Source organism: Bactrocera neohumeralis, chromosome 6 (genome assembly GCF_024586455.1).
Source record: "Bactrocera neohumeralis isolate Rockhampton chromosome 6, APGP_CSIRO_Bneo_wtdbg2-racon-allhic-juicebox.fasta_v2, whole genome shotgun sequence".
Lineage (NCBI taxonomy): Eukaryota > Metazoa > Arthropoda > Insecta > Diptera > Tephritidae > Bactrocera > Bactrocera neohumeralis.
Window position 1 is genome coordinate 68,761,877 of NC_065923.1, and position 19,438 is coordinate 68,781,314.

General features: G+C 28.8%; 1 protein-coding gene across 1 annotated transcript in view; it reads right to left on the minus strand.

Moving 5' to 3' along the window:
• The window catches only part of LOC126763775 (serine-rich adhesin for platelets), a 399,576-nt gene that overhangs the window by 13,380 nt on the left and 366,758 nt on the right, over positions 1–19,438 (minus strand). The gene's annotated exons all lie outside the window — the stretch shown is intronic.

Below are 19,438 nucleotides of genomic sequence, written 5' to 3' on the forward strand. Positions count from 1 at the left end.
TAATAAAAAGTAATAATTTCAGTGTCACAACTAATTTTTCAATCACAGATATAAGTACGCATTGGGTGGCACCCTTTATTTGCCACTTTTGAGGTCAAGTGCAAACAAAATATTTCAGCAGACGCAACAATATTCATTGAACAAGACAAATACTACAAAAAAAAACATTGGCATATATCAAACTATTAGTTGCAAAAACAAAAGCAATAGGTTATTGAAATAAATAAATCATTAAAAAAGTAAATTTTTTGCAATCTTTTTAGTCCAAACTTAAAGCTACTCCAAAATAGTAATTAACTTTTTACAACACTTAGCGCCGCTAGGAATTTTCAGACTTATATCTTAGCTGATTTTTATACTTTTTTTGTTGTTTTTTTTTTTGTTTTGCTGAACAAGGCCCTTTTTTGTGAGTCTATATTTATGTAAGAATGAATACACACATACAACTACAGCGCCGCACTTCATTAATGAAATATACTTTGGGTCTTACGAAATTCCACACATCATTCATGCCCATTGCTCGCTTGGCCAACTGGTCAATTGTGGCTGCTGTTTTGCTGTTTCTGCTTAAAAGCACCACATGCAATTACTTTAATTACAAGGCAGCCAACAGCCAAGCAAAAATAATAGCGCAACAAATATTTCGCCAAAAAAATGGTAAATCAAAAAAAAGAATTTCACAAAAAATTAGAAAAAAGTAAAGAGTTGAAAAATAAGTGCAAAAAACCATAAAAGAAATCAACTCACAAGCAAAATAGAAGCATCTGCGCCTCGGCAACTTTAGCCTTAAAACAATTTCACTCGGCGAGCGTTGCCGCTATTTGTTTTCTAAATTATTTATTATTTTCTTTCATGACTTTTCTACTATGTCACCGCATTTACAAGAAAACAATAGCTGTGACATTAAATATGACTCTTCATTACACACATATGTGTTGAAGAGCTTGATGTTTTTTTGGGTTTGCGAAAACCGAAAAACGAAAGTTGTAAATTTCATTTTCGTTTGGTTGATAGCGTTGGGGTGTCATTGTGGCTACAATTTCATTCACTGGAAACATAATGAAAATGAAAGCTTCAGCAATTCTGTTTGGCTGCGGTTTGCGAAAGCTATTTGCAACCGCGTAATAATGATAGCAAATCTAAGGTAATCAAATGTACTCATTAAACAAATTAGCGCTTAGAAAATGGTAACACAAAATTTTGCTACTAATGAGCTGAAGACTATCATATTAATATGTATGTCACAACCTTGGTATTTTAAAAGCTTTCATGAGTATTGAGCTTTCAGATTAGTACTCATAGATAAGATTTTTCTAATTTTAGGTTATTTTTTTGTGGAAAAGCTCAATAATTATGAAAGCTTAAAGCATGTGAAATCCTTGCTTATTATTATGAAAGCCAAAAGCGTATGAAAGCTCTGCTCAGGTATATTTATAAAGGATATGTTTATGATTAAGTTTTTGTAGGAAAGCTAAATATTTCTGAAAGCTTAGAGTATATGAAAGCTCTGCTCATTGTTATGAAAGCTTAAAGCATATGAAAGCTCCGCTCAGGTATATTTATAATGGAGATTGTAGGAAAGCTGAATAATTATGAAAGCTTAAGGATATGAAAGCTCTACTCATTTTTATGAAAGCTTAAATCATACGAAAGCTCTGCTTGGGTACATTTATAACAGAGATGTTCTTAATTTTAGGCTAATTTTTTTTAGGAAAGCTGAATATATATGAAAGCTTAAAGCATATAAAAGCTCTGCTCATCTTTATGAAAGCTTAATTTGTTATTAATTATAAAATTCAAACAAATGTAAAAAATAACTCAAAATAATTTAAATAATATTAAAGATTAATATTAATACTTTCTGTTTAGGAAAATTTCAAAAATAATCTTATGACAGTTCTACAAACCAAATGAATTAACTATCAAAAAGTTTATTGCAAATAATAAATATTTGCAAAGTAGTTACAGATAAGAAGAACAGGCAAAACTTAAAGTGCATTTACAGCATTCATTAATCAAGAAAGTGTTAAAGTTCAAGGATTATTTAAAAACAAAAAATGTTAAAAAGTAAAACATGTAAATACTTATTTACTAAGCTAGAAAAACCTTTTGGAAAAACGAAAACAATAACGTTATCATTGACATATACATATATGTATGTATGAATATCAGGGTGTTTGATTTTACCGTAGGTCATAGGATTTTTTGATATATTTCATACATTACTTTAACTGCGTATAAGTTTTAAAAGTATATTTTAATCAGAAAAGTTACTAAATGCTTTTTTGTGCAACAAAAAAATTATTTTTGCACTGAAATTTTCTGCTTTCCAAAAAGGTCTTATATAATTTTTCGATTCAGTTAAGCGTTTACGAAATAGTCAAAAATGAGCAAAAAGAAATAATAAAATATATACTAAAAAAATTAAAATAAGAAACCTTATTGTAGAGCAGTAAATTTCTTACAAAACTATAAGATTTCCGATTTGTAATGATTTTTTTTCACTGAGTTATAAAATAAAATTAGTCATAAACTAATAAAATTTTAACCGTTAATTTAACCGTTTACTTAACCGTTTATTTAACCGTTTATATAACTGTTAGGTTTATGAAATAAATCCTGGGAGACCTTTTTCTAGAGCATTAAATTTTCTATAAAATCTGTGAAACGAGTTATTTTTTCAAGTAATTGAAATGAAAGCAGATATGATTTTTCCTATCTGTTAATAAATATATCTTATAAATTTTTGAAATTTTTTTAACTGATAATAAGCAATAAATGGAAAACTCTTAAGGGGAGGACCTTCTCATTACAATTAAAAGCTTATACTTGAAGAACTCAAATTTAGAAATTTCTGTTAACCAATTTTTTAGAGTACCAAGCGAAAAAATTCGTTGTTTTTGCCCACCCTAATGTATGTACGAAATAGCTTTAAGTGAATTGTGATGTTCGAAGCGAAGATAAGCGTGTGGATTTATAAATACTATAATTTCATACACCAATATGACTGTATGTAGATATGTATATTTAATATTTTAAATACCAAAATAAAACACAAATCATTAATTTTGCAAAGATTGGCGGTGTCTGAATAACAATTAATCTTCGCCGCAAAAAAAAAAAAATAAAAAAATTAAAAAAATATTAAATTACATAATAATATTAAATGTCAATTAATTTATCAGAATTTTCAGCAGAAAACTTATCACTTATTGCCATCATACACATTTAACCAAGTTATAACCAAACTTTAATTTTTTTCAATAATCTGTCTGTTTTATACCATCTCTTGCTCCTCCTGAAAACTTATGAAAAGTCATGTCACGTTTGTTTCTAATTTTCTACTAGTAACATTACATTCTTCCTATAATGTACATATGTATGCCAGCATTTGCTAGTGGCGCTAGTGAAAATGTTTTTATAAATTTATTCAATAAATCTCTAGCATAAAATATACAACATACTACATTAGTTTGCTAATTTATTCTTGAGTTAACACTAAATTAATTAATTCATAACACACGTGGCGAGTCAAAATGACGCCGCAAGCGATTCATGATTTTGACAAGAATGAACATTTCATATGAGCATAGGCATGAAGACACATGTGTATTTATACATAATAGAAATTTATGTTGTCTGATAATAAATTTAGTTATGAAGTTAATCAAAATTTAACACTAACCAAAGTGATTGTTAATTTTAGTTTTGAAAAGTGGGTGTAACTTTTACTGAGCCTCAACTTCAACGCGCAGTTGCTGTAGGTGGGACTAAGCTTATGTTCTCAATAATTATATTAGACAGTTGATTACTCGGATAGTTTGGAGAATTATTTATTGGTGATTTTAAATGAAGTGACTAGCAGTCAGGGGAAGAAGAGACTCGAAACGTAAGAATAGGCGCGCTGATTCATGTTTTCAAACTCGAGCATCGAAAAGAGGCAGGCCATCTTATTATTTTATGCTTCGAAGTGTTTCGTTAATCGAAAGTAGATTCTATAAGAACTGATACATCATACCTTTCGTTCCAACAACTTCGGAATATTTTAGGTTTTCGACATTCTCTTTTATTTTTAGAATGGCTTTTTTGTTTGATAAATACAAACCTCTTAATAATTTTCTAATTAAAATCAGCTAGGGAAATAATAAAAAGCCCGGCATAGGTTAACTCAAACTTTTTTTAGTTTTATAAAAAGTTGAGAAGTCAGTCGACCATTCAGCAGTCTATTGCTTAAAAATATTTCCGAATATCCTGTCTCAGTTCTTGACCATTTCTCCAAAATCCATAAAAAGCTCCAGAGAAGCGAAATTTCAAGCTGTTCTAAGTAGCTTACTGGAAATTACTTAGGAAATCAAATCTTCAAGCATTTTCGAACATTAGCAAGTTAAGAACAATACTTAAAAATTTCGTAAATACGGTTCATTATGCAGTTTTAGTGAATTTGAAGCGGCATTTTATAGTGATAATCTTACTCAAGCGGGTGCTTGAAAGACTTTTTTCAAAAATGTATTACTCGATTTTTGTTTCATTGTTTATAAATAAATAGAAGCCAAGCATGTTGAAGTAATCACTGAAAGAGAGAGAGGAGGAGGGAGAGAGGTAAAGAAAGAGAGAGGGAGGGAAAAAGAAGAAAGGAGAGAGAGGATTTGTCATGTGTTCCAAAGCTAACACAAGCATAGGTCAGTGCTTTTTCTGATTTGAAAAAGAACAATACACAAAAATTTCGTAAAAAAGTTACAAAATTTGGTTTCAGTAAGTTTGAAGCGGATATTTAGTTTGAGAATCTAACTCAAGCGACTATTTGAAAACTTGAAAGAGTTTTTGAAAATATATTGTTTGAATTCTGGTAGTTTACAAGAAGAAGCAAAGCGCGTTGAATTAATAACTGGGAGAGAGAGTCAGAGAGAAAGAGAAAGAAAGAGTGAAAAAGTCAGAGTTTTGCCTCTGATCTAATGAGAGAGAAAGAGAGAGAGAGAGAGAGAAAAAAGAGAGAGAAAGAAAGAGAGAAAAATTTCTAAGGGCCAGTACGTTTACGTATGGAGTGACAGCCGGCAAGTGTAATCTTTATAACTCTTATATAGAATGGTAAACGGTAATGTTCCAAATACTAGATCTTCCTGACTATGGTAACTATTACTATTATATAGTATGGTAAAAAGTAATGTTCCAAATACTAGATCTTCTTATGACTATGGTAAACAAATATTCAAGAAAGCGTTTATGCGAATTGCTTGACAATTTCTACAAATATTTCTAATAAAAACTTTATGCTTTTATTTGTTATAAGTAGAATTTCTAAGACTTCGGGAGATCTCAAAAAATTTTGTGGTTAAACAAAATACCGACAACAATTTAAAACGCATAAATATGTATATGAAATATTTTCTGTATTTATCACATACTGTAATAAGGCCGATAAGATTTAGATTAGCATAGATAAAGGTAACAGGAGTCTAAAGGTAGTTCGAACTACTCCTACGTCATTTAATTTCAATAATCAAATATGTATAATAGATTACTCATATATAGGTTTTTATCACTAAGTCAACTGATTACTGCACTACAGCAATGAATCAGCTGTAAAAATATAAAAATATATACAAAAGAAGTTTTTGGAACTTTGCGCACACTTGTACGGGCTTACTAAGTATTGGTTTTTAATAAAAAAAAAAATTAAAAAGGCTTCATTTGCGTCATAGAATCAATATGAAGTCATCATTTACCAAACAATGACCAAACATTGCAATAAGCCGCTATGACTCTACCACAGGGCCACTTTTAACGGGCACCCTTGTCAAATTGTGCTGCTTGGCACTTTGCTTGCCATGTGTACGCAGACTTTTTGTAGACAATGTATGACTCACTAACTGTTGACTGAGTGGCCTGTCAGTTGCCTACGTTCTGTCACTGCGCTCGCTTATGGTCTGATTGTCAGAAATGTTGTCTTTTCTTTTTTTAATTTTTTTTCATTTACTTGTTTGCTTTGCTTTTGCCACTCGCTGGTGTTTGCATTGACTTTGTGCGAGTGTGTGTGTGTTGGCGGTTTCTATGGTATTGACATTTTACATTTGGCCAAGAAAAAATTCTGAATCAACCGTAAAGTGGAGTTTTGCAGTTATGCAAATACGCACATATTTGTATATACATATGTATGAATGAAAATATATACAATGTACATACTATTACTTATTTACATACATACCTACTTATGTGCAGTTATATTTATGGTATTCATGAATCGCGCAGTCATAACTAAGTGTTAATGTGGAGCTCTTATGTGCCTTGAGTGTGAACTTTATTATTTGTGGCTTGCTTTTTTCATGTTTCATCATTTGTTTTCTTTTTGTTTGTCTTTTGTGCCGCTTAAGCCGCTTAACTTTTTCTTACACCGCTGCGCTAATTATGCGGTTTGGCATCTTTTTATTTGAATTTATTGGCATTAAAAGACAAAGCTGTTGGAAATGACTCTTTTGTCACGTCTTCTCAATATGACTAATTCAATTTTTTACTGATGACGAGCGTCGAATTTTGATATATTTTTGTTGCTGTTGTTAGTTTTGCATATAAATGCAGCGTACATACAAAGGTTTCGAAGACTGTACCATAATTTTTAAGTTTAAAAATTTTATATTTTAATAATTTTTTTTATAAATTTCGAAAATTTTATTTTTCGAATTCAAACATTTTTACTTTCTTGATACATATTTTATGAGAAAGTGTTAATAATTTTTTTTAAACTTTTTTTGAAAATGTACATAGGTAGTTAATAAGTTTAAAATTTTATATTTATCGAATTCGAAAAATTTTCTCTTCATAATATCTTTTTAGGAAGGAAAGTATTAATCGTTTTTGGCTTCAATATAACATTTTGAAATTTGCTTTTTTCATTAATTTCGAAAATAATATTTTTCGAATTCGAAAAATTTATTTTTCATAATATCTTATTATGAACGAAAGTATTAATAGTTATTGTGTTAAATATAACATTTTGAAGTGAAGTGTTCGTTTTTTTATAAGTTTCGAAAATAATATTTTTCGAATTCAAATTTTTTTCTTTTTAGATTAGTTTCTTATGAAGGTAATTATTTATAGTTATTGCGTTAAATGTAACATTTATATTTTTTTTTATTAATTTCGAAAATAATATTTTTCGAATTCAAAATTTCTTTCTTTTTATAATGGTGTTTTATGAAGGGGAAAAATAATATTTTTTTTAATTTTTTTAAATTACATTTAATGTATTTTTATTCAATGAAAGTGATGAAAGTGTGTATGTTACTCAATTAATTAAGACATTGAGACATGTTTATATAGAAAAAGTTGGATATGAAAACTAATTTTAGTATTATGTTTTAATATTATAATATTTTATAATATAATATATGCATACGGTAATATGTAAAATTTTCGAATTCGAAAAATAGAATTTTTGAAATTAAAAATACATATATTTATATGTAAATAATTATATTTATGATACTCAAAAACTGCTTTTATGCTAACAATTTTCGAATTCGAAAATTCGATTTTTCGAACTGCAAAAATATATATTTGTACGTAAATAATTATATTTATAATAGTCAAATACAAGTGTTGTTGCTATTAATTTGAAAAAATTTCGAAAACTATATTTTTCAAATTTGAAATTTTTTAGCTTTATTTTTTTATAAAATTTTTTTAAATAAAAATATATATGTATATAAATTTTATTATGTTTCTATAGATTTCGAATATTATATTTTTTGAATTTGAAAAAAAAAATTGTTTGTGTCTATTTTATATTTAACTCTTTTATAAGAAATTAAAATTTAAAAAGCAGATTTTATACATACAATAGAATATATACAATGTATTAAGTAATATACTTAACACGAAATTTTGTTTTTTATATTAGTTAAAAATTTCGAAAATGAATCAATATTTTTCGAGTTCGAATTTCTGCATACATCTGTCTTTTTGGCATAATATTTTTTATTTGTATGTATTAAGTATACTTGAAATATTGTTTTTTACATTTTTTTATCTATTTTTATTTATGTATTTCGAATTAGAAAATTTTGGTTTTTATGTACATATATATGTACATACACACATATGTAGGTATGTAAATGAAATTAAAAAAAAAACATGTAGTGTCATTTATAAATTTCGAATATTTATTATTTTTTTTTTGCAAAATATTTTTTATGTACATTAATGCAAATATTGTTTGAAAATCGGATTAAATTTATAAACTTCGAAAATTTTATTTTTCGAATACGAATTCGAATATATATTTATTATTTTTTTTTAAATATAGTTTTATGCACACCAACACAAATAACGGTAATATAATTAAATTTAAAAATTTCGAAATTTACATTTTTCGAAATGTAATTCGAATACTTTTATTTTTTTTAAATATAGTCTTTTGTACGTAATTGTAATTAAAATATAAAAACTCGGACTTTATTTAAGAAGTTCGAAATTTTAAATCTTCGAATTCGAAAGTTCTATCTTTTTCTACCATATTTTTATGAATATTCATGTTAATTTATCATATTCATAGGAGAAAAAATACTGGGTGGTAGCCAGAAGCAAAAACAAAAACAATCGCAGATCAAGATGATCTTGAAACAAGTATGAATGAAAAAACGAGCATAAACTCATTCATAATACAACAACTAGAAAACTAGATACAACAATGTTCAACAAACAACAGCAAGCAATGACAGCGGAAACCAAGCAACGACAAGACGCAGCCGCTCTTAATATAAATTACATTGTCCTAAGATGTTTAAGCAGATTTTTCCCAGGCATTTGAGTCAGACTGATTAAAACTTGTACTTGGCTGCAGCTAGAAGGCAGACAGGGTATCTGTCACAATAATTGTTGTTGTTGCTGTTGTTGTTGGTGGTGCTGAGCGCGGCAACATTAAATGCTGGCTTTAACGAAAAGCGTAAAAAGCGACTGCTGAAAGGAAGTTGCGCTGCCTCACACCAAGCAACAACAAACAAACACACATAAATAATAAATGAGCAAGAACAAGAAGGAGATTATTATTATTAATAAATAAATGGCAAGTAGGTGTGTTGTGTCAGCTAACTTGCTTAGTGCAGCTTTACACTTCCCACGGCGCCACAACATAATCGCTTTTTAGGCGCTTAAGCGCTTAAGTGCTCAAGTGCACAAGTTCTAAATTAGCGAAAGCAGCTTCCAGCGAAATGATTTATCATAGCACACACACATATATATATAGAAGTGGCTTAGTGACACCGGCGACACTTCCGGTTTGCGCTCGAAATCCTTCGCGGAAATTGTGAGTAAAAAACAATGAGAGAAACAGAGCGGCAAAAGGAATGCGCGCGCTGGGAAAAAGCGAAAACTTTTGTATGTACAAATGTATATTTTTGTATGTGGCAAGCGGCAGTGTTCGTCATAAGTGAAAAATTTGCGTAGCTGTTGTTGTTGAAGTTGTTGCTGGCGTTGTTGTGGCTGCTGCTGCTCCTCGGAAGCTCAAGGCCTGGGAAAGAATGTGGCCAACTAGTAAAATGTTATGACAAATGGGTGGAGTCCAAGCCGAATTGTGTGTGTGTGTGCGGCATGTGGTGTTGCAGTCGCTGGGGAAGCGCTAAGCGTACGACTTCGCGGTGGCATGGAGGCAGTGAAGCATTAAAGCAACAACGGCAACAAGTCGAAGAGTTAAACCAAACAAAGCGCTACGTTTGTTTTGTTATTGTTGCAGTTTGAGTAGCATGTGGGTTATTAATAGCCAAGCAAAGTATACAAATATACAGTCTTCTACATATATACATACATATGTTTTGCATGTACATATGTTTGTTGTGAGGTATTTTTATATCGCTACTTTTGCCCATATATTGCTCTGCTTATTTATACGTATGCAGGTATGTATGTTTATATGCATTTTTATTATTGCCAACACATTAAAGACGGACTATTAAGTAATGAATTTATTTCAGCAGCAAGATGGTGAGTCTGTCAGCGTGTATGTATACACTATGTGGTACGCGCTTTAAGAGAGTTTAACAACCGATATACATATATACACAGATTAAGGTTGATCAAACAACTTTTCGTTTTATTTCTTAAAGAATATATGTATTATAAGAGTAATTAAAAGGTAATGGAAAAGTAATCAAACAGTAATGGAAGTGTAATGAACAAGTAATGGAATGTCAAATTAATCCAGAAACTTGATTGATGTGTTGTATTCGAAACAATTTTTATTTCTGAAGTGTAATGGAAAAGTAATGAAAATGTAATGGAAGTGTAATGAACAAGTAATAGGATGCCAAATTAATCCAGAAACTCGATTGATGTGTTGTATTCGAAAAATCTTTTAATTCAAAAGTGTAACGGAAAAGGAATCAAAGAGTAATGGAAGTGTAATGAACGAGTAATGAAATACTAAGTTAATCCAGTAATCTGATTGATGTGTTGTATTCGAAACAACTTTTATTTCTGAAGTGTAACAGAAAAGTAATCAAAGAGTAAAAATGTAATGGAAGTGTAATGAACAAGTAATTGGATGCCAAATTAATCCAGAAACTAGATTGATGTGTTGTATTCGAAAAATCTTTTAATTCTAAAGTGTAACGGAAAAGTAATCAAAAAGTAATGGAAGTGTAATGAACAAGTAATTGTATGCCAAATTAATCCAAGAAACTTGATTGATGCGTTGTATTCGAAGAAACTTTTAATTCTGAAGTGTAACGGAAAAGTGGTCAAAAAGTAATGCAAATGTAATGGAAGTATAATGAACAGGTAATGGAATGCAAAATTAATCCAGAAACTTGATTGATGCGTTGTATTCTAAAAAAACGTTTAAATCTTTTTAAGAAGTAGTAAATATCTAAGAAAAAAGTCATTTTGGCTCACCCTAATATATATATATAACTAAATAAATATATAGTGCATTGCGAAATCACAAATATGGCCATGTGCTTTTGCTGCCGGCCAACAAGCTAAGTGATGATTCACTTATTCATTTACGGCTGCTGCTGCTGCTGGAGAAGTTGCTGCTGGTATGCGATGCATGCGAAATGCCGTGGCATCGTTAAAATATCAACAAATGCAGTTTTTCGATAAATTTGTGCAGCTAAATGCCGGAATGGAGTGCATAAAACTCAAATAATGGCTGATAATTTAATTAAAAGCTATGTTTACATACACAACTACATGCAAATACTATAACTACACATATGGTATCTAAACGAGAATGCTGCTGTGCCTATTTTTGCACTACGTTCCCTTAGTTTATTCCATAACTATTAATATTTGCCTACGAGAAGTTTTTAACCAAAAGTTAAACCGAAAAGTGAAAGAAATGGTTAGTTAAAGTAATATTATATTACACAAAAAGGTGAATGATTTGGCCAGTGATCGCGACTAAACCATTAGTCATATAAACGAAATAAGTAATGGAAATCGATATCAATGGATCGTAGCTCATTATGGCTGCTCGAAAATTAATAAAAAAGATAATGGTTGTTATGGTTCAATGCTATCAAACTATCCAATTTCTTCAAGCAAAATTGCGTAAGCGTCTGTTGTCAAAAAGTAATGTTACGTTTGACTTTTTTGTGGTAAAGTATTGGAATTGTAATGAATTTGTAATGGAAGTCTAATGGAAAAGAAATATAAATGTAATTGAGGTGTAATGGAAAGTAATGGAAATGGATAAAAAAGAAATATAAATGAAAAAATAATTGAGAAAGTGTAATGGTATAGTAAATGTGAAATTGTTGTATTTGAAAAGTAATGGAAGTGCAATGAAAGGGATCGAAGAGTAATGAAAGGAATGGAAGCATAATGGAAAAGTAATGGCAGTGTTATGGAATAATAATGAAAGAGTAATGAGAAACTAATGGAACTGTAATGGACAACTAATGAAATTATTGTATTGGAAAAGTAATAGAAGAGTAATCGAAAAGTAATGAAAAGGTCATGGAAGTGTAATGGTATAGTAATGGAAAAGTAATGACAGTTTTATGGATTAATAATGAAAGATTAATGAGAAAATAATGGAAAAGTAATCGAAAATTAATGAAAAGGTAATGAAAAAGAAATGACATTGTTATGCAAAAATAATGAAAGGGTAATAAGAAAGTAATGGCGGTTTTACGGAAAAATAATGAATGAGTAATGAGATAGTAATGAAAGTGTAAGTAAAGAGTAATTTAAATGTAACAGAATTGTAATGACGAAGTAATGAAATGTAAAATTGATACCGGGAAATAGCTATAGTAGAATTTGCAGGGTCAAAATAATTTTCATTTATGAAAGACAGTTGCTTTTTTCTCACAGTCTACAAATCGACATATAAGAAGGAACACATTGTATTTAAAAAGATCCTTTTTATACTATAAAAAATTAATATTTAGTACGATGCATATTGAGGTTTTTGAAATTTTTTATGTTGCCTTTCCACCTAAATACCTGGCGCAGACACCATTCGCAACCACTTGTGACTTCAATACAACAATTTACTTTTCTTTAAAATGCACAAAAAATTGTTAAGGAAATTCGTAATAAAAAATTATGTAACAACTTTTTTCCCAAATATCTTTACACTACTCCTGTCATTTATTGTAATTCACGGTAATTTAATACTTTTTATTTCAAAGGCAAACAATTGAATTACACGTAATAATAATTATAAAAATTAAAATGTCTCTTTTATCTTGAAAATGTCTGGTATTTGTATGCTTAACTATACAATAATGCTTTTTTAAATGCTTTGTGGCCCACAAATTTCCACTCTACTCTTTCTTCTCATAAGTTTTCGGTTTTCTTCGCGCGTTATAAAATATGTGTATGCATGTGTGTGTGTCTCGGTATAAACACGGTTCAGCAATTGAATGATAACAATCGAATTTCATTTGAAATTGTGGCAATTGTAAGCGTCACTTTAATATTAAAGCTAAATTTGTTATTTGTTATTGTTGTTGGTCAAATTTTGAATTTATCTGGGCAAGCGCTCATTTGAGCCGTAAAAAGTTTCCAGGAACTGTTATGAGACAACTCAACAAGCTGACCAAGCTGCATAACTACACAAACATGCCAATGGCTGTGTGGCTACTGAGTGGCCTTTGCTGCCGCTGCGGCAAAGCCAACTGCCGCTGGCAGCAGGTGAGCTACGAGTGTTAGGTAAGTGGTAAAAGTTTACCGGGTGTGAATGTATACGTATGAGAAATGAGTTATGGGAAATGGGTAATATTCTGACCTTTACAACAGTGCAAAGGTTGCGCGGTAGCGCGCCTATTTGAGAATTCGAACTGGAAATTTGAAAATCAAATTGTAAAAAGCCTTTCCAGAACTACAATGAAATAGCAGCGCTTGAAGGCGACAGTTATTAATGAAGTTTAGAATTTAAACAAAAACTTTAGAAGAATATAACAAATACAATTATTAAGCCGCAGAAGGTAGGACTGTTTCCACATCATTTGAAGTATACTTTTATAACCTTACATACCTTTCGTATATATGTAGTTATATATAAAATTCATAATCTTAGAGACTTTGTTATAATTTTAGTGGCAAAACTTCAATACATACCTGAAAAGAGAAGAATTAAAGAATAAATTATAAAACATTTTGTATGAAAAATATGAAGTACTTTTAATGTAGATTTAAAACATATGTATAATCATGAGTATTAATTGCTATAAGAAATAGTTGGTAAAATAATTTATCCTAAAATATTTCTTTTTATTCAGTAATTTGTTTGCCACTATTGCAATTTTACTTAATTTTTTTTTTTCAAAACGCACTTTTGATATCCGATATTTTGAAGAAATATAAATTTTAGAAAAAGCTAATTTTTTCACACACAACGAAAAACACAGTTAACAAATAAATGGTATTGAAATGTGTAAGAGAATTTTAAATAGTTCGTAGCAAACAATGAAAAAGTACTGGAATATTAATTGAAAAGTACTCGAAAAATAATGGAAGTGTATTGGAAAAATAATGGAAATGTAATTGAAGTGTAATGGAAAAGTAATGGAATGGTAATTGAAAAGTAAAATAGAAAGGTAATGGAAGAATAATGAAAAAAGTAATGGAGGAGTATTAAAAGAAGTAATGGAAGTGTGTTGGAAAAATTATTGAAATGCAGTTGAGGTGTAATGGAACGGTAATTGAAAAGTAAAATAGGAATAATAGAAGGGTAATGGAAGAATAATGAAACAAGTAATGGAGGAGTATTACAAAAAGTAATGGAAGTGTAATGGATAAGTAATGAAAAAGTAATGGAAATGTAAAAGAAATTTTTCGAACTAATCATCAAATATAATTAAAAAGTACTCGTAAAGGTAATGGAAGTTTGTTGGAAAAATAATTGAAATACAATTGAGGTGTAATAGAACGGTAATTGAAAAGTAAGGACAAAAGTAATGAAAATGTAATAAAGAAGTAATAAAAAAAAATTTAAAGGTAATGGAAGTGTAATGATTTTTTTTTTTTTTAATTAATGAAAAAATGGTAGTGTAATGGAGAAGTAATGGAAATGTAAAATAAATTTTCTGTTAGTTGAAATATATCATCACATAATAGTTTTTTTTAACAGTTTACATGCCTATATATAATAAGGCGCACTCTGTACACTAGCATTATTGCATTTTTTCAGTTTATTCATATGATTTGCATTATTTATTAGAAGAAATATATAGTTGAAACTATTTTAAACCTTTTGCATTTTATTATGTGGTATTTCTATACGCTTGAATTTTAAAGAGCTTAATTTTTGTTTATAATACCACAACTTTTTTCTGAACCAAAATATTTTTATAAAAGAAATTTATATATTTTTTATATACGGCAAAATAAAAATAATTGTAATCTACTTAAAAATTGTAATCAAATCAAAAAGCATTTTAACTGCCACTCTTTTAAAACAATATTGCATAATAATTAAAATTATATTTTTAAACACGGAAAAAAAATTGTGGACAAAAATTTTAAATTCATATTATTAATTTTTTTTTATTTGAACTGAAGTGTATAGTGAATACTAATATTTATAAAAAAGTTGAAAACAAAAAAAATTGTTATTAAAACTTTTATAAAAAAATACTAAAATTATAAAATCGTTTTTTTTTATTAAAGAAAAAGTGCTTTTTAATTAATTAGTTTTGTGTTTATTTTAACTGAACTGTCACTCGTTTATAAAACTACTGTATACTAATAATTAGAAACAAATTATAAACATAAAAAAATGTTATTAAACTTTCATTAAAAAAAAATATTAAAATTATATTATTTATTACTCTTATCCAAACAATTTTTATTAATTTATAATTAGTTTCTACGAAATTTTTCCAAATTTTTTTTTTTTTATTTAATTTTTATAAACTTAAATTTTTTATGAATTTAACTAAAATTTTATAATTTTTTTTTTAAGTAGTCCAACAATGCTTAAATCAAACAAAAATATTGGGTAAATACAATTGTTAAATAATTCGGAAAAATAAATATTAACGTTGTTTTAATATTTTGTATAATGATAATTATTAGCTTTGTTTTGCATAAATTAAAACAAAAAATTATTTTAAACCTTTATTTGTTTACGAAAATTTCTACTCGATTTTTTTATTAACGATTTTACTTTTCAAATATTTTTTTTAATTTATATTAATTTCATATTTTTTAATGTATAAGGTTTTCCGTTCTTTTTTTCCGAAAGAAAATTAAAATTTTTAATTCAAAAATTAAAATTTAACATTTTTTTATTCATAATTTTTTTTTCCAAATAATTTGTATTTGTAATACTATATATCACACAAATAATCCAAACAAATATATATTTTTTCTAACCATGAAACTTTTACGCTTTCATACAAGTATTAAAAATATATTTCAACAAACTATTTTTTTATTTGATTTTTCCCACTAACACACTTTAACACATTCGCGCCTTTGCAACATTTATTGTAACGCATTTCGTATAAAATCCTAATTACGGCTTGTAGAAGCTTGCTTCTGCCATTCATTGTTATCAATGCACAGTTAGAGCTTAGCACTAGGTGACCACACTTCAAAGCCGGCTGGCATTCAACTATCAACTACTCTTGGCAGCCGCAGGCAGCAGCAGCAGCATTAACAATTAAACAAAAACAAATACAAATTACAACAAACACATTAAAAATCTTAACAACAACAGCACAAGTATGCGAATGCAGTCGGCACTTGTACGTTTGATCTCTACGCCGCTTCGCTCGCACTCTTGCGGACACGATTAGTAATTGTTGCTGCTTTCATACATGAGCCGGTGTGTGTATGCGTATGCTGTTGCTATTGCTGCTGTTACCGCTATGACAGCAACTTGTCGATTGTGCGTTGTCAATGTTTTCTCAAAAGCGTTTACAGCATTTTCGAAATTTTCTACGCTTTGCCACAATGAAGCCGCAGCGACGGCGGCGGCGGCTACAGCTTCTCAAAATCATCGGCAATTTTATTCGCTTCCTTCATTGTTGTGCTCGTTGCTTGTTGCTTCGCTTGTGAGAATTTTTGTTGTGCGTATTCTTTTCGATAATTATTGTTTTTTCTTGTTTTTGTTGTTATTGCCACGCATGCCAATAAAAGTGTGGCATTTAAAATGCCACGCAGAAGGCGGCTTTGAAGTGCTACAAGTGCGTTTGCCGGCTGGCGTATCTGGTGATCGAGTGCCCGGCAGAATGCTTGGGCTGAATGAATGCGTTGACAGCTGAATGCTTGTTTTCTCTCGCTTAACTGCTGAAAGTACACTTGCTATTGAAATTTTTGCGCATTAAGTATGTAGAGTTGCGCTTGTGTTGGCAGAAATGAAAAACCAATTAAAGGCTGCTTGAATAGGATGTATGGAAGCGGAGGACAGGGTGAATTAGCAAAAAAAAAAAAAAAAAACAAAAAAAAACAAATAAGGAAGAGCTAAGCTAACATTTTATACTTTTGCTACTTGCAAGAATTAAAGCCAGGGAAGTACCTTCAGAAGGTTTGTTCATTATTTGGGATCTGGGAACAGTTTTCACCCGATTTTATTTATTTTAAGCACAAATGTGCACTGTTATAAGAAAAACACGCTTTCTCAATTTTACTAAGATAACTCACATATGCGGTACAAAGTCACCCGGAAGTTCGAAAATTTTTTCTTTACAATTTTTAATAATGATTCTTTAATTTTAATTTTATTCAATAAAATGAAGAGTTCACAATATATTTTTTAAAAATAAATAAATAAAAATTAACTAGAAAATAAAAAAAAGTTATAGGAAGGATTTAAAAATTTTAATTTTATTCGAAATAAAAAAATTTAATGAAACAATAAAAAATAAAATTCGTAACAAATAATTTTTTTTTTTTAATTTTTTAGCAAATAATTTTTTTTTTTTTAATTCTTTTTACTCGAAATTAAAAAAATGTTATTCAAAAAATAAAAAAAGGATTTTATTCGAAATAAATAGGTATTGCTATTTAAAAAATGAAAAAATTAATTAATTTATTTTTTTTTGTTTATTCGAAATTAAAAAATTATTCAAGAATAGAATAAAAATAAAAAAAAAAAATTTTTATTTTTGTTTATTCGAAATAAAAATTTGATGCAAAAAAAAAAAAAAAATTTTATTTGAAATAAAAAAATTTTATGCAAAAAATTAAATTAATTTAAAAAAAATTAAAAAATTAATTTTTATTAAAAAAAATTAATAAAAAAAAATAAAAGTTTAAATAATTTTTATAATTAAAATTTAAATTAATTTTTTTTTATTAAAAATTAAATTAATTTTTTTAAATTAAAAATTAAATGATTTTGTTTTGTTTTTGAGTAACATATTTTTTTTTAATTTTAAATTTTTTAAATAACAAAAACTAGTAAAATCATTTTAATTTTCGAATAATATTTTGTTTTTTGAATCACTTTCTTTATTTCGAATAAAATTAAAATATACAAATCCTTCCTACGACTTCTTTTTCAATTTCTGGTTAATTTTTATTTTTTTAATTTTTAAAATTTTATTTATAAAATACATTTTGTACTCTGCGTTAAAATTTTTTAGATTTTTTTAAATTTAATCTAACATTTTTTCATTTTATAATAATTACTTTTATAAAATATATTTTATACCCTTCTTTTTTAAAGTTTAGTATTTTTTGTTAATTTTTAAAGTATCTTCATTTTTTTCTACACTTTTTTTTAAATTGTGTTCTTTATATTTATTTTATTTTTTAAATATATTTTATCATCGAGCCTTCTTTTAATTTTATTTTGTTTTCAGTTATTTTCCTTTTTAATTCTACTAGCAACCACCGTTTTCGTACTTGTAAATGTTATTTACCAAGTTTTATATTTTCATAAAATCTTGCCCCTTTGTACCGCTTTAAAAGTTCCTTACCATTTCTTATTTAAATTTTTTTAAATTTTTTTTTAATTTTTATTTAATTCCTTTTTGCTTTATTGCAATAAAAGGGTTCTCATTTCTGCGGTCGCGCCAACAAACCACACGCTTCGCTGATTCCAATAATAGCCAACTGCCGCTGCCACTTGGCTTTGCGCTGACCAGCCATGACAGGCGGCCAGTGAGCGCCGTAGCCCTCCAGCAAGTCGTCAGCGGTCAGTGGCCAGTGCAATGGCAGTGCAAAGGTGATGGCCATCGTTGACCACACTAACAACTACCGATTGCTGGGCAGCCAGCACACACACAGGCACACATAAGGCTGTTTGTGAATCAGCTTGCCGGTTAGTGGCGATGGCAAAAGTTTAATTCTTAAGCAAACAGCAGACAGGCGAGTGTAAAGGCGAGAAGTTACGCTGCGTTGCCGGCATCAATAACTGACGGTATGTGGCGGTGCATGGCCGGAAAGCAGACGGCGTAAACGAAATGCAGTGAATTGTAAGAAAAGCAAAAATTCAGTAGAAATTCAAAATATAAAGGAAAAAGTTAAAAAAAAATAATAAAAATTGGTAAAAACTTGAAAAATTAAATAAAAAAAACTGAAAAAAAATGAAAAAGAAAATAAAAAAATTAAAAAAAAAATTTTAAATATATAAAAAAATTAAGAAAAAAATCCAACGCGCACCGATGCGCGCAACTGCCAAGAATTTTTTGTAATCATACGAGTATTTTCTTTTCAATTCTTTCATTTTTACACGCCTTTGTTGCCTTGTGAAACCGCAAAAATACCAAGCAATTGTTGTGGTAACTAAATTGCTGTTGTTATTTTCATTAATACACGCTTGCGCAATTCCAGGCATAGCAGCACGCAAACTAATACACACACACACATTCATATTCACAAACAGGCCACAGCGCATCAACGCGCGTAAAGTTCGAAAGTGGCAAACCTAATTGCGCCTAGTGACCAAGTTTAACTACTTTTTCCTCTCCGACCGTAACCTTAGCAACCCTAATTGCCGCCAACATCCCCCTTAGATTTTCGGTTGAGGCGTCTTTCGGTGTCA